The sequence below is a fragment of the Lepisosteus platostomus genome, chromosome 11 (genome assembly GCF_059453375.1).
Source record: "Lepisosteus platostomus isolate fLepPlt1 chromosome 11, fLepPlt1.hap1, whole genome shotgun sequence".
NCBI lineage: Eukaryota > Metazoa > Chordata > Actinopteri > Semionotiformes > Lepisosteidae > Lepisosteus > Lepisosteus platostomus.
In genome coordinates this window covers 25,417,543-25,433,501 of record NC_142621.1, presented here as the reverse complement: position 1 = coordinate 25,433,501, position 15,959 = coordinate 25,417,543, and the positions used below count along the sequence as shown (strand labels likewise).

The 15,959-nt window shown below is 37.8% G+C and overlaps 1 protein-coding gene and 2 long non-coding RNA genes across 4 annotated transcripts in view; all 3 read right to left on the bottom strand.

Moving 5' to 3' along the window:
* LOC148652231 (acyl-CoA-binding domain-containing protein 6-like) overlaps nucleotides 1-3,611 on the bottom strand; it is a 56,926-nt gene extending 53,315 nt beyond the window's left edge. The window contains exons 1-2 of one of the 2 annotated variants that reach the window (XR_015925026.1): nucleotides 3,339-3,611; nucleotides 2,309-2,394 (exon numbers count right to left, since the gene is read on the bottom strand). The gene's annotated coding sequence lies outside the window, so the exon portion shown is untranslated. The remainder of the gene's footprint in view (nucleotides 1-2,308; nucleotides 2,395-3,338) is intronic. The other variant, XR_015925025.1, reaches the window with a different exon arrangement.
* A 5,484-nt stretch (nucleotides 3,612-9,095) lies between these two features.
* On the bottom strand, nucleotides 9,096-10,728 carry LOC148652230 (uncharacterized). The gene is made up of 3 exons (XR_015925052.1): nucleotides 10,588-10,728; nucleotides 9,859-9,925; nucleotides 9,096-9,114 (listed from the first exon to the last, which is right to left on the bottom strand). It is a non-coding gene; the product is annotated as an uncharacterized LOC148652230 (long non-coding RNA).
* A 2,342-nt stretch (nucleotides 10,729-13,070) lies between these two features.
* LOC148652229 (uncharacterized) lies at nucleotides 13,071-15,210 on the bottom strand. Its single transcript, XR_015925054.1, has 2 exons — nucleotides 14,662-15,210; nucleotides 13,071-13,455 (listed from the first exon to the last, which is right to left on the bottom strand). It is a non-coding gene; the product is annotated as an uncharacterized LOC148652229 (long non-coding RNA).
* Between the last annotated feature and the right edge of the window lie 749 nt (nucleotides 15,211-15,959).

Genomic DNA, 15,959 nt, shown 5'->3' with positions numbered 1-15,959 from the left:
TAGGGGGAACAGTAGGCTTTTGGACTAAACTGTCCTGCTTTGCCAACACTGTATATTTATGGTATATAAATTAATTATTTCTAGATAATCACTTCAGGAACTCACTTTATCCCCTGACCAGTAGTCACTGTAAATATAATTTTTCTTTTATTTCCCAAAACAATTCAATATTTCCCACTGTACTGCATACAGTATTTAGCCTCTAGAATTTAATTTGCTCAATGTTAGTCTAGAAGCATGTAGTTAGTACTGTATAGGTACTATCATTTAACAGCATTCATGAGATACATTCAAATAGAATATTAATTCCATATATTCAATTGAATCTTTCAAAGAGAACAACCATTTCCCTGCGAAATTAGGCTTTTCTCTGTCACTTCTCAGGTGGCTCTGACAATCAGCTGCCGTTAAATTGTGGCTGTTGGCATCTGTTTCAATGGAGTTTCTACTCCCTCTTTAAGTGTGATATTAGAAATACATTTTTTTTTTGCTCAAAAACTGCTTTTTACAAATTAAAGATATGGCTTTAAACTAATATGACGTTTTGGGAACCTGTTTTTTCTCTCTTCTCTCTTCAGCATGGAATAAACCTATTGTTCCTTTACAGACTACGCATGCTGACGCAGCTACCCACCTGCACTACTATAAATGAATATAGCATACAATGGCATCTAATTATAACAACATATACTTGGGAATTTTTAAAGAATCGTTTGTTTTTAATCCACAGCATAATATTACATTATGAAAGACAGTTTTGTGCAGAAAAAAAGCACCTTTACATTTTCCTTTATTTATTTAAAAAGTAAGAGCTTTTTTTTAAATGGTAAGAATGGTAAATTGTGCCATGTGAAGTTCATTTTTCAGTTTCCACTGTCTACATTCCCGGGCACAGCTTATATGTGGGTTAATATTTACCTATCGGATTAGCAAAGGTTAAAATAAAACAATTGAAACAGGATGAGGAAATGTGCACACACTCCTCTGACATACTCATGAGAGAGAGTCTTTCCCCGCTTGACATGCTTTGAGCTTATAAAGAGAGATCACCCACTGGAGAAGAACACGACTGTGAGTGACATCACTGTGAGGTCACAGGCATTGAGCAGGTCAGTAAATCAAGACTTCAAGGGGAAATTCAATCCTACCCGACATTAGAGACATGCCTACTTTTGCAAGTGCCAGCTTGATAATGGTTTAAGTTCCTCAGATATTTTTTAACTTCAGCTAGGTGTATGGCCTTTGACTTAAAAATCAGTAAATCATTAAGGAATGCTGGAAGGTTTATTAGACTTAAGATATTCTTACCGGATCGAAACACCAGCACGGCACTGTAACCTTATTCTTTATAAAAATGTGAACATAAACTCTCTCTTTTAAACTGTACAGGCCTATTACAAAGCCAGTCGAAGTGGACAGCTCCACAGAGTAAACAGTCATACTGTATAATCCAATGCTTCAAGTTGATCAAAAATGTAGTAACTGTACTGTATATGAAGATGTGGTGATTGTTTTTATTTACCTTTATGACTATTATTTAACCTTATCCACCTGTTCTGAAAAGAATGATTGTGTTCCAGAGTACTTATTCTCGGTAGTCATAAAGGTAAGACAATGCATATTGAAAACATATTTTATTTTCTTAAATGTAGCACAAAAGGGACAACAGTGAACACTAAATCCCTGATCCACCCCTCTTCATATTATACTCACTGGATATATATGGCATACAGTATATATGGGGAAACAGCCAAGTCCTGTCAGCTGCAAGTGGGCAGGGATGTTTTTGGTAACATTTGGTAGAAAACAGACCTTTTGCTCTTTGAGTAAGCAAAACATGCAGCTATCTGGAACCCGATTCTGTGATTTTTTTAAGGAGCATATTTGTGATTTTAAAAGTGGGGCTTAGTTTCTGATCATTAATATTCATGTTTTGTTTAGGTAAGATGACGGTCACTATCATTGTTGCTGTGTTGAGAGAGGTTAATGTTACAAATTACTGCCAGAATTACTTCAGTATACAAACTACCAAGAACAGAAAAACGCAAGAGAGGTTACAGACACAAGTGGGTTGCTCAAGTGACTGTATTCATTAGGTTGCTAGTAGCTAGTAGTTTACTGATGAATCATCTGAAAGTGTCTCTTGTACTGTAGGAATCCCAGGAACAGGTTTATCCCTAGAACAAATCTGACAGCTTGTCCCAGAGACAGTTCACCCTGTCAATGCATGACATCATCCTGGCGCCCAAAAGCTGACGCCAAACAAATAGCAGGTTTAAGTGAAATTGAGTCAGAAGGAAGTCCCTACCTTCTGGGTCCAGCGAATGCACACACGCTACATACTCCTGCATGGCCTGTTCTTTGCTCATGTCCCCAAGCTGCTTCCAGGCCTGCCTGCAACATCACAGCACAATGTGTAACCCATCAGCAGCCTTGCAGAGCCCAGCTGGTAGAAACTCGTAACCACTTTTCAGTAGGGCAAATGTTTTGTTTTCTATTTTTAATACAGTTCGGCAAGGAGACTGTCAATACTAGAACTCAGCTTCTCGGGTATGTAATTTAGTCATAGTCTATCCCATAAGTTGACTGACAGATCTTACTTGCCTAGGATGTTATTTAGCCTTTAACAACTGAAACCCTACTTACAGTCCCTGGTCTGTTGGGTTTCTTACAATCACTGTAAAAGTTCGCACATTTACCTTTCTTTTTTCTGGACAACACTGAAACCTATATTTAGTGTGGGTTTTGTGGACTCGCAAAGATTTGTCTCTTGCCTCGTGTAACTTAAAACGACTTTGTGCACAATACTTTAGCTATCGCTTACTGAAAAGAATACATATTCAACAACTGAAAAGGTATCAATGAGAAGAAGCAAACTTTAAGAATATGATTAGCTAGTCATCATGTGAACACAGGATAACAATGGCTGTTTCAAACAGCAAATCCACTGGAATTTAACTGTATTTAACTGTATTCCTATTTTAAATTCACAGTGGCAATATGCTCACTGTGTGGAAAATGATTCAATTTATTTTTTAAATGTACCTGATATGATATATATAGATATATTTTATTACCCTGTTCATTTATGCCTACTGCTTATTTCTAAATTTTGCATATAAATAATGTATAAAACTCAGTATATGTGGCCAGTAGGTTTGTCAGTAATACAAAATATTTGGAGAATACCAGGAGAAATAAAGTCACAGGTCCAATGTAGCCCTACTACAAGGAGGTACTGTAGATGGATTATGCTTATAATCACAATGTAGTTCTACAATTATCTAAGAAGACAGTTTCCAATTTAACCCGTTTAACTGTAATTCATTCTAACTTACCATTTCCTTTGTCCTTCAAAGTCAATGGACCCTGGTTTTGCTGTTACATGTTCCAACTTTGACCTGAAAAGTCAAACCAGATAGAATGTGTCTGGCCGAGCCGGGTCGGTACCTGAACCTGTAGCAGAGTCGGGGGAAGACGATGGAGAGCGAGACGCCATATTGGAGTATGTCTATAAATATAAATGTTATGATCGTAGTTTGAATTTCTCTAATAATCTAAATCGATCTCCAGGGAGACAAATTATATTAAAATTATGCTGGGAAAACGTTCCGAGGTCAAATTCTTCCAGCACGGGGGTACCTTTAAAGCCGAGACAACGGCACCGAAATTTTTTGGCGCGCCTTCTCTTTAAAGCCCTGGCCAAATATGAAGACAGTACGTACAGTTATAATTCAAACGGAATTAAAAACTACACATCCCAGTAACCATGGTGATGCTTGTGATCATTGCGTTTAACCAACGAAACAGGGCGAAAAATCAGTCACATGATTTTGGGGCAGAGTTTCGAAAGCTTAACCAATCAGCAACAAAGCGAAATTTACACGATAGGCTACCTCAAACTGTCAGTTACACGACTGCGTATGTCGCTTAAGCCACTCCTATTTGGCATTTTAGTTATGGAGGCGAGAAGACGCCCCCCCCCCCTCTCTGGGTGCCTGATTTGCCGCCATCTTTAACCGCTTCGTGTCCAAATCGCAGTAGCTACGCGTACGAAATAAAGTTCATCCCAGCTACAAAACATATATATTTTTGTGGTAAGAGGGAGCAAAACATCAGTATTTACTGCTTTTAATTAGTGTACGATTTATAGTTGAAATTTGAGCCTAAATATAAAGTTAAAATCTCGACAAAGCAATGTAGGAAATACAGAGAAAATAAATCCTTTCTGACATCTAAAATCAGTTTCGATCAAGGTCTCTAAAACGAACAAGAAAAAGAGGATTTTCGGAGGGCAATTACGCTGTATTTATATAGAATAAGTGATTTATGAGCAATCTAATTTCTTGTTCGTTTAAAACAGTGAAATGTCAGCTGCAAAAGATCGCACCAGAAACAGCACTCTCTCTGCCTGTCATAGACGTTCAGGAAAGGCTGAATGAAGTCATGGTGATCAATAATAACAGTTGTAGGACAAGAAACAAAAGATAGTGAAAACTTAAGATTTTTAAGGCTAAAACTCAAATTCATTCTACAAATTAAGGCAAATGAAAATTCAGGACGTTAAAGTGCTAGAGGTGTAAAAAAATACAAAAATGCACATGAGCAAAAAGTTTTAGAAATGGAGCAAACAGAATAAAAGCCATGCCTATAGTGCAGAAGAGGGATGCAGGAACACTTGCTTAGATATACAAAAAAATCACAAAAAGGTGTATGTTACAAAAGAACATGTAAACATGTACATCAATTTCCCTTCGCGATCAATAGTCTTATCTATAAACATGAAAATGAGTGAGGAATCAGAAATTAGCATGCATAAAAAACAGCAATTCTGTCAGTGAGCCCTAAATGAATTAATAGCAACTATGGTTTCATGGAGGGCTTCTCAGATAGTTGGGCATTTAGGTAAACTGCCAGGTGAAAGGACTTGTAAACATATTTTGTTAAAGCAAGTCAGTTTTTTCCGCAACACATAAAATACATTTTTCCAAGAAAGTTTAGCCTTTGTCACTAATGAAACCACTAAATAAAGACATAAATATAGAAATCTTAAGATTTGTTTTATTTAATGTTGGTAGCAGGATGAACTGTCAGGTTGAGCTAAGTGTATATTTTGTCGCAGAGTTGCTATAAGATGTTAACAGTGAAAAGGGTATTTAGAAATGAGTTATTTCAAGATGAAAATTTTCAGAATAATTGCAAATCTAGCAGGATAGAGAAAGCACAGAAAACTGGCAGTTAGATTGATCAGATTAGTATGAAAAGTCATTTAGCAAAGGGAATGAGAAGAGTGACAAACTAGTATACTTTAGATCTTTTTTTCTGAACCAGGGAAAATCTGATCATGTTTCCCTATAACAATAATAAAAAACTTTATTTTATATATTACCATTAAAGGTGGCATCTCAAAGCAATACAGTAGATGTAAAAACGGATAAAAGGACCACAGATTACAAAGTAAATACATATAAGAAAGACAAGCAGTTAGAGGTGCTACCAAAATTAGAAAATGAAGCAGATACAGACACTAAGTCTTCTGAAAAGAAAGGTTCTGAGGTTAGATTTAAATGCACTCAGGGTACGTGACTGATATCACTGGGAATACAAATTGAGAGCTCTGGGGTGCAGCTAGAGAAGACCCTGTCACCCACAGAATGTAGATGTTCTTGAGGACAGCTAGAAGACCAGAGTCAGACGGACAAAGGTGGGGGAGTAGACAGATAATAAGCCATATACTGTAGTTACAGAATGAGGATGAGGAATTTGAAGTTGACTCGAAACCTGATAGGTAACCAGTGCAAGGACTTGAAAACAGGTGTAATGCATCCCTGATAGGATTCTCGCTGTCATATTCTGAACATATTGAAGATTGCTCAATGTGGATTTAATTTCCCCAGTGAACAGGATGTGCATTTATTAATTCTAGGAAAAAAAGCCTTTCTTAATTTCTCTAGTTCTTAGTTTCTCTAGTTCCCTTTAAAATAAACTATTATCCCACAATGCAGAGTATTAAATGGCCAGTATTTACACATGATATTTGTGATTTAAAGAAATTAACACAAGCAGCTTTTGGGGATTTAAGTGTTGGCTGAGTTATTGCAGGATAAAAGACTAGAGATGTTGGTAAGAAGAAGATAATTTTGGGAAAGCTAAGGAATACACTGATAACAAGAACACTTCCTAATGGGGTTAGGCATACTTTTGATGAAGATGATGAAGTTAACAGACTGTATGTTTACATAGATACTGAAATGAGGATTGTATTTTAGATTTTGTGCAGTTACTAGTGTTGAACTGTGTGTTGGATGCACATGAATTGAAGGAATGGGCAAACATACTGTAGCTGATGCGGATCCACATAGCCAGCATATTAAGATGTTTATAATTAGAGGTAATTTGTTTAAATAACTAGGTATGGATACTGATGTGCAAGAGAGGTGAAAAGGCCAGCACTATAAAATATTTTATTCTCAGTGAGATGCTGCCATTTCATAGTGGGTTTCTAACACTGTGTATAGTTCCATCTATTTCTAATCTCTTTATCCAGTACAGAGGATTTGGAGCCTATCCCAGTAAGCAACGGACACAAGGCAGAATACACCCTGGACATAGCGCCAGTCCATCACAGGACAGACAGACACAAACACACACACACCAGGGCCAGTTTTCCCATAAACCAATTAACTTACCAGTATGTTTTGGAGTGCGAGAGGGAGTCATATCACACATATGGAGAAAAACCATGTAACCCAGAGAGAACATGCAAACATCACACACACACAGGATGGCAGGAATTGAATCTAGGACCCCAGTGCTCCAAGATAGCAATGCTAACCACTTTGCCACCATTATAAATGGATGGATATCTTAGTTATCTTTCTAGTTCACAGGTTTGCATGCATAATTTAATTTTGAAAGGCGCTGAGAGATCAGGTACTACTGTTGTATTTATGAAAAAGAAACAAAACAAAAAGCATACTAACAACTGTGCCATCCTACTCTTTAGTTAATACAATTTATTATTTATAAACAGTTAACATTGTTAGCAAAATATTTTGAATTATATTTAACCCTATTTCTTCTTTAGTTTTGTATTTAACTTATTATATGATAGTCAGATTTAATGTATATTTGAACAATGAAAATATATTTTTACAAGATGCGGGGGAAAGTGCAACAACTTATTACAGTGCTAAATTTAATATTGATTGCTAATAGTTTATGCTAACACCTAACTTTCTTAATTAGGTGTAATTAAAACAGCGAACTAAGTGTAACATACCATTCAGAAATACAATCGAGAATAGTTTTGTGGTGTTTGTATGGATGAAACGTTTCTAAAATGTATAACGTAACAAAATTAAAGACGATTAAATTCTGTAATCTTTCCAATTGTAATGTCATTAGACAGAACAAGAAGTTTCTGCTTTGTCTAAGGATGGTATCAAAAAGTAGTCTAGGTGGTGAGAAAGCTGTGCTTGATAATTAAGTTACTTAAAAGTAAAAAGAGATGCTTCATATTGCTTGATTAATTTTAAAAACTAAGTTATAAATGCAGACGCGATCGCTGCCATAAGCGCTCCAGGCAGTAGAACGTTCGTTCTGTGCTGCTGAGCTCCGCGCCTCCTCCCTCTCTCGGTGCCGCGCCCCTCTCTGACGGAGCGCAGTGGGCGGTACGCTATTTTCAGAGCCTCTGATTGGGAAAAAAAGACCTGCTGATGAGTTTCACACAACAGGAAGAGAATAGAATGGGATTTTTTCTCTTCGAAACGTGTGTTGTCTTTATGAAATTCGTGAATTTTAAACGTTTAATTAAGAAGTAAAAACCTTACAGCGTACACAGAGATTCTGAGCTGATCACGAGGAAGAAAAATCACCCATTTTTCGCGCATAAAAAGTGTTTTTTAACTCTCGAAACCCATTTTTATAGGTTTTAAAGTCGTGCAATGTCTAAGTTGAGCAGGAACACATCATTATATCTCATTTTTTATTTCTTTTTTAAAAAAATTAAAAATCGTTTGCCCAGCCTATTAAAATTACTCTCTCCTGCAGACAGTATCAAGATGCTGGCTAACCGTTTCGGGACGTGTTCCTCACCGCGGTCCGTTTACCGTTCGCTCCCCTAAGCGGTCCGAATGGAAACCAAAAAGAGACTAGATAAGTTCCTGGTCCATACAGTATATATATATACACACAGTACAGATGGAAAAAAGAAACGCAACACTTTCTGGAATGAGAATACTATAGTTATAGCTTATGTACTTTCACAAAAAGTTGGCAATTTGTTTTAAGCCCTCTGACCAGGAATACAGCTTGTGCAGTGAGGCATTGCAACTTTCCAATCACACGAAAGTTCATTAGGTGCACTTGTTGGTGCACAGTAGAACGTTGATAGTTCATCTGGCTTGCCTGGTTTTTCAGTAGCCAATTCATTCATGTATCTAGTCTAACCCTTTCCTCAAGGACGTCAGGATATCGGCGTCCACATCGCAGTTGGTATGTTTCTTCCAGGCCCCAAACCCTTTGAATAAAAATATCCATTTCCCTGTTTGGTAGATTATTTAAACCTTTTATATATTTTTTTTAAATCCAAATAGTTTCCCCTAGTTCATGCTGCACTACTAAATCTTATGAAGTGCACTACTGTAGGTCAGTAGCTTTGAGGATTTTGAATATTTACAGTAAATCAGGTCTTGCTATAACTATGAATAGAATTATGAAGGCTAAAACTCTTTTATTTTTTTAATGGTGTAGTACACCAATAAGATATTTAAAGACAACATTAAAATTAACCAACCATTTTCTGATTTAGTTGAAAAGTGTCTGGTCATGGATGTGGTAGTGTTCTCACCTATTTATATAACACAACATTATAAAAAAAACATGAATGCAATTATTTTTATTTCAGAAACAGTAGATCAGCTAGGCAAATGAGGTTCCCATCATTAGAACTCTTTTTTGAGTTTTCATTGCAAGGAGTTTCCCCTCCATGTGAAACATGTTTGATGATGGCAGATGGATTATTACAGAAAGGCTCTGGATAAAGCAGTCGACAACTTCGACAGCAAATATGTTTTTTTTGGCATCTTCCTGAATTTGGAATTACAGGGATCCCTGGAAACACAGAGTGGTTTGACATGTCACTGTTCAAGTTTCTTTATTCCATGGCAGCAGGTCAGATAGACTTTGGATACGGTTCTACCCAGAGCCATCTTAATGTCAGGTTTATTTAATAAGAAGCTATTTGATTAAAGGTGTGTGGTAATTTGGCTATTAGACAACTGTTTTTCAATCATTTCAATCACATTCATATATATTATTCCCGTCATCTTCTATTGGACTATTCACCCATGATCTGTACTATTACCAGTCCCTTATCCAGTTCAATACATGAAATTCCTTAAATGGCTATTGCCTTTAATTTAGGAAGAACATTATCAAAAGCATCTTTAAAATCTAATCATATCATTTATGTACGTTCTGTGTGTTTACTGCTGTGACTTCTTTGAAGAATTTTAACAAGTTGGTAAAGGAAGAATGACCTTTTCTAAAACCATATTGACTATTTAGAAGAAGAGAGATCAGGTAAGAGTAGAGGTGCACAGTTAACCACTTGATCAGAGTGGAGTTTCGAGTTCTGCCTCACCATTCCTATGGAGGTAGCAGAGTCAATACAACTTGACGTTTGCTGAACACTAAGGCCAATTTGTATACAAATCAGTTTGTTTTTTAAAGGATTCTAAATTTAGGATGAATTCCCCCATTCTACATAAATTCCATCCAATGTCTAATTCTGAACCACACTTGTCACTAATGTGCTACACAAAATAAAATCACAGTCACAAACTAAATACTCACCATCTGGAGTGTTCTGAGGCTTGTTCCTACTGAATCTGTCCAAACTAAAAACTTATTTTTTGAAGAACTATGAGCACACAAAGAAAACAATTTAGGAATATTTCTTCCACAGCTATTATACTTGAACTTGTTGTAACAGAAGGAATAAGGTTCTTGATCCCGAGATGAAGTAAAACAGATGAGTTTATTGCATGCAAGGAACAATAAAGCCGAAGTCTTGTTTCCCGCAAGAAACAACAAAACCGAAGTATTGTTCCCCGTACTGTTACAAACTTTTGGGTTATATAGTGTCTTCTTCTCCGTTTCTGACGTCACTCGGTCTGATGGAAAAGAGGGGGGTTCATGGTATTTGGCCATTGGGGTTCCTAGCTTGCATCTGCAATCCTTATCAGTTAACCCCCTTTCCTGCCATAAACCCCAGCTTGTGACTTAGAAGTCTAAACCCCCTACAGAAAGGATTAAATTCAAACCCCCGTCTTCACATCTTTCTTCAAACTGTTACGTACTGTATTGATCTTGATAAATTTGTAGTCATTATTCATACAGAATATTCAGCTTTGGCCACCATAGCAGTTGCTATTCTTGTTGATTGCAATTAATAGAAATGTCTAGAATATTATTTGATGTACAAATGAGCATTCTATTCAAATAATTTCTGTAGTGCTAATATTAAAAATATAATAATGCCCAAATTAATTAATAATTAAAGTTTGGGTAACTAATCCATACCTTGTGTTTTTGAGGCTCGTTGTACTCATCAGGCACTTTAAATGGTCCAAAGCTTTCACAGCTCCCACGTCCACTGGATGTTCCCTGGGCTCTTAACTTTTCCAAAGATGGATTTGTTTCATTCTGAGTTCTGACATCTTTTGACCTATTACCCATGATCTTATGCTTTATCATGGAGCCAAACTTTTTCAAAGGATGTTTCTTGACTTTCTGGCTCACATTCACATCTTCATCCGGCCTATTAACTGCAAAGGGGATGTTGCTGTGCGAGAGAAGCCCTTCGCTCTTAGAGTTTTGGTCAGTTGCATTGGGGTCATGTAATGTTTTGCTATGTCAATGCGCAGACCACTCTTGCTTTGGGCTGGACTGAGATTTTTGTTCTTATTAAGGCTGGGATTGTACACATACCAAGATGAGTGTCCGGGCAACTCCTGTCACAAAAAAAAAACCAAAAAGTTACAGTTCAGTTAATTTTGTTTCATTTTTAAAAGTAAATCAAAACAAGTAACACTTCTCTTACGGAAAAGAAGATAAGGATTATGGGGTGTGTATATGTTTTTAGCACTGACATTAACACTAGAATAAAGGCAGACAATGAAATATAAAATAAGAAATCAATGTGAATGTTTACAATTGCATGTATAGAAAAAATGCATCTCAATTTTTTGTATGATGCAGACATCAGTTTGGAAATACTGGTAGACAATACTGTGAGCAAGTCTCTCTATAGTAGCATTAACTCACCTGATTGCTCTTGTACTAATTGAATAAGAAAGTGATAAAGCTGAAATCCACAGACAGGTGAGTTTAGTACGTATGCTATGAACTGACATTTCTGTGATGTTATACAGTATTAGGGTAAACAAATCTGGATTTGTAGTTTTATTGTAAAGGAAAATGCACAACATAACTATCATCATATTTACAAAATAAGAGTTCCATTTTCCAGTACATCCTACACAGATGTCTGTTAATTAGGTACAGAACAGGTCCATCCTACTTTCATAAGAGAAATTTTTACAGGTTTGGAACTGTTGGTCATACCTCATCAACCACATCATGCAAAGAGGACTCCAGAGGTTGTGTTTTCATAAAGTCTGGCATCGAGGAGCTCTTCTTAGTCTTCTTAACTGTCTTCCCTGAAGCCTTACACTGCTGTACTACTTCTTGATCCTGGACTCTTTGAGCCAAATAATCTCCAGGCTTCTCTGGGGTCTCAGAAGCAGGGCAACCTTTTTTCTTATTAGAACAAGGTGTCACACCAACAGCTTCTCCTAGGGAACGTGATGAGCAGGACTTATCCATAGTGTCTTCTGGCTGGAAAATGTTTTCAAAAACACTTTGGACTGTTGGAGAAAAGTCCTTTGGAGACTTTTTCATGGAAGATTGTAGTTTTTTACTTCTGACTGTAGTTACGTTTGTGTCCACAATTTTCTCCTGTGTGGACTTACTGGTTTTCTGAGAAATGAGAGATTGTGAATATGGAATTGAACACCCGCTTCGTAAACCATAATTTGCAATAGTTTCTTTAGCCACACGACAGGCCATTTCCTTGATCATTTCTGGATTCTGTGAGGCAATTCCTACTTGTAATACTTTCTTGCTGCCAATGGATTCCATCAGTTTGCTGTAAACAGAGTAAACAGTATTCTTGATGGCTTGCTGTAATGGAAGATCTTCAGCCTTTGGTTCACTGATGGTTAGAGTGGAAACCTTTGACAATTCCTTCAGAGCATCTTTGGTGAGTTTCAGTGCCAGGTCTCTGACCTGAGACTCAGACAGCTCTTCCAATTCCCCAGAATAATCTTCTGGGTTGGGGAATCCAGGGCGAATTTTCAAAAGCAGTTTTGCCATGATATCTTTCACTGCATCTGTTCGACCAATAACAGGTGAAGGTTCTAACTGGTCCATTTTGGTGCACATGAGCTGCTCGGTGCTCCGGGTTTCCATATCATTGTCAGCTTGAGGAGCATCTGAAGACTCGATATCTGAATGTTGGAACTTCATAAGTTCTCTCACAAGAGAATCAACTATCCTTTTGGCCAGGGCCTCACTCTTGGCTGCTACTGCTTGCTGTAAGTTGTCTTTGGAACCAGCACTCTGCAGCAGTTCTCTGTAAATACGGCTGGCCACTTGTTTGACAGAAACCAGCTCACATTGGATATTGCTTCCCATTGTTGGATTACATTCTGAGGTATCTGGGGCTGTAAATAGTTTCTTCAGCACATTGTCAATAATGCCCACAGCAAATTCACTAAGCTCTCAACAAGATAAACTTTCCATAATCTGTTCTTGTTTCTCCTCCCCCTTTGGAGAAATAGGATGAATTCTTAAGAGCAGCTTAGTTAAAATTTGTTTCACAATACCTGAATATGGTAGATGAGTATAGTGAGTAGACATCGCGAGACAACGGAACGGGAGAGTAGAAGGCGGGAATATATGGTGTAAGGGAGTGATCTGTGTAGTTAATAAAATAGTTAAAATAATATAAGAACGACTCTTTATTAAGATACACAACATTTATTGCGACGAGAGATGAGTGCTTGGCGAACTCAAAGCGAGCAGAACACTGCAGATTTTAGTTCTCGTGCTGGTTGAAACGAACTTTTGAATTTTCGGACTGTTCGTTAAGCTTGCGCCATGGAAGATACGGCCGCCGCGCCGAGAAGTTTTGCTTATGCCCAGCTTTCTCCACCGCTTCCACTGAACCTCGGAGCTCCGGATTTGTATACGGAATACAAGACATGGATGAAGTCGTACAGATGTTTTGAAATAGCCAGTGGATCTACAGAAGCTCCGGATGCCTGAGACGGGCTGCATTACTGCACTGCATCGGGGCGCCCCTGCAGCGGATTTTCGCCAACCTCGCTGGAGAAAAAGGTACATATGAACAGACTAGCTGCCTTAGACGCTTACTTTACACCGTGGAGAAATGTGGTTTTGGAACGGCATAAATGCAGGAATTCGTCTCAGGACGAATCTGTTGATGCTTTTGTGAATTCACTAAGAGAACTGGCTAAATCGTGTGACTTGGGAGTATTGGAAGCTGACATGTTAAGAGATCAACTTGTGGGAAAATGTGCACATAAGAGACTGCGTGATAAATTGTTGTAGGAGGGCTGACTTTAGAAAGAGCTCTTACAGTCGCTTACAATTCATGAAGCGGCTCAAGCAGAATCAAGAAATGTTTTTTGACCACAGTGAGATACCATAGCGTGTTTTTTTTACTCCCTGGCGGAAACGGGCTTCCATACTTTTCAACCATCTTTTCCTTTTCCAACATTTCCTAAAATATTGTTTTTTTTGTGTTTGATTGAAACAGTTCTTACATAAAAATAACACCATTTTTAAAAATCATTTAGAATAATATTTTAATAAACACGAAGGTGCATTCATCATTTATCATCATGCAGAAAGTTATCTTTTTAGAAATAAAATTGGTGAACGTGTTTGGGGGTCATTTAATTTGATTCCAGACGTGTGCACCTTATGTAGGGGGTTTGCGTGTTCTCCCTGCTTTCACATAATCTTTCTTTGGGTGATTCCCTTCAACTTCCATCTTCAACACATGCTTGTTCAGTTCACTGGAATGTCTATATCGCCCTGTGTGTTTGTGTATGTACCCTACAAGAGGACAAGTATACTACTAATGCCGAGTTACACCTCTGGGATTCTGGAATAGACTCCTGGTCAGCTAAACCCTTAAACAGGAATAAGTAGCCTTCTGATAAAGGGTGGATAAAAGACAATTAATCAAATAGATCTTAATTTCACAACCTGTTGTTCACCAGACTGCAGAATAAACACAAGCAGGACTAACAGTTCCCAACAGACAGTCAAGTAATGAAAGAGACTACTGGAAATGAATCAGATGCCAGTTCTTCAAAAATAAAATATTATAGAAACTGAGTTCTCGTATCCTGCAGGTGATCAGACCAGCAATGTGATTGTCAGCGGGACTAGGCTAAAAACAAGCATGTGCTCATTTCATACATTCAGGGTATTAGAATAATAATAATAATAATAATAATAATAATAATAATAATAATAATAATAATAATAATAATTACTTACACTTATATAGCGCTTTTCTGGACACTCCATTCAAAGCGCTTTAAGGTAATGGGGACTCCCCTCCACCACCACCAATGTGCAGCATCCACCTGGATGATGCGACGGCAGCCATAGTGCACCAGAACAATCACCACACATCAGCTGTCAGTGGGGAGGAGAGCAGAGTAATGAAGCCAATTCATAGATGGGGATTACTAGGAGGCCATGACTGGTAAGGGCCAATGGGAAATCCTACACCCCTACTCTTTTCAAGAAACGCCTTGGGATTTTTAATGACCACAGAGAGTCAGGACCTCGGTTTTATGTGTCATCCAAAGGATGGCGCCTGTGTACAATATAGTATCCCCGTCACTATACTGGGGCATTAGGACCCACATGGACCACAGGGTGAGCGCCCCCTGCTGGCCCCACTAACACCTCTTCCAGCAGCAACCTTAGTTTTTGCCAGGAGGTCTCACAACCAGGTACTGACCAGGATCACGCCTGCTGAGCTTCAGTGGGTTGCCAGTTGTGAGTTGCAGAGTGATAAAATGGATTGTATTCTCTTTTTTTACTAGGGATGTGATTTGAAGGACTGTATCCACATCTTATTGCACCCAGCCTGACCGTGTGGCTCTGCAGATCAATCAGTGAACACACATTTAGTTAGATAATTTGATCCCTCTTTCATCCACTGAGTCTTTTTCAGACGTTCCAAGCTTTGGCATTTGTATTATGTAATCTTGGTCACAAATCCAAATGCAGATTCTGTCCAAAAGAAAGGATAATTCTCTTGCAACTAAACAGATAAGCAGTATAATTGTTGCAAATTTTTTTTGCTCTCACACTGCAACAGAAATAAAGAAACTGACCTCTGGTAATTGCAGAGCCCTTCTCCACAGCATTGAATTGGATCAAGTGATTAGACAATGGATGGGTAATATTCCATGTGTCATGCTGCTGTGACTGAGAATATTGAGGACAACACCTGTATAACTATAAATGGCTACAATACCATAATTTACCATGATTAAAATTGCATTTCTACACTTCTTTTCCATCCCAAAGGATCCCAAAGTCCGTCACGTATTGTTCATCATTATACCAGCAGTTCCTCGGAGCTACAGATGAAAAGTGGTTGAAAAGTGAGAAATTTCTTTACCAATTATTTTAAGGAAAAACTTTAGGTAGGCCAGATTAAGAATTCCTGAGTGAAATCTAGCCAGAATATAGAGGGGTTAACACACCTATTCATATAATCGGGGATCTTAAATAACCAAGTATGAAATTTAAAGCACGGCATTGCTACCGTACAAATA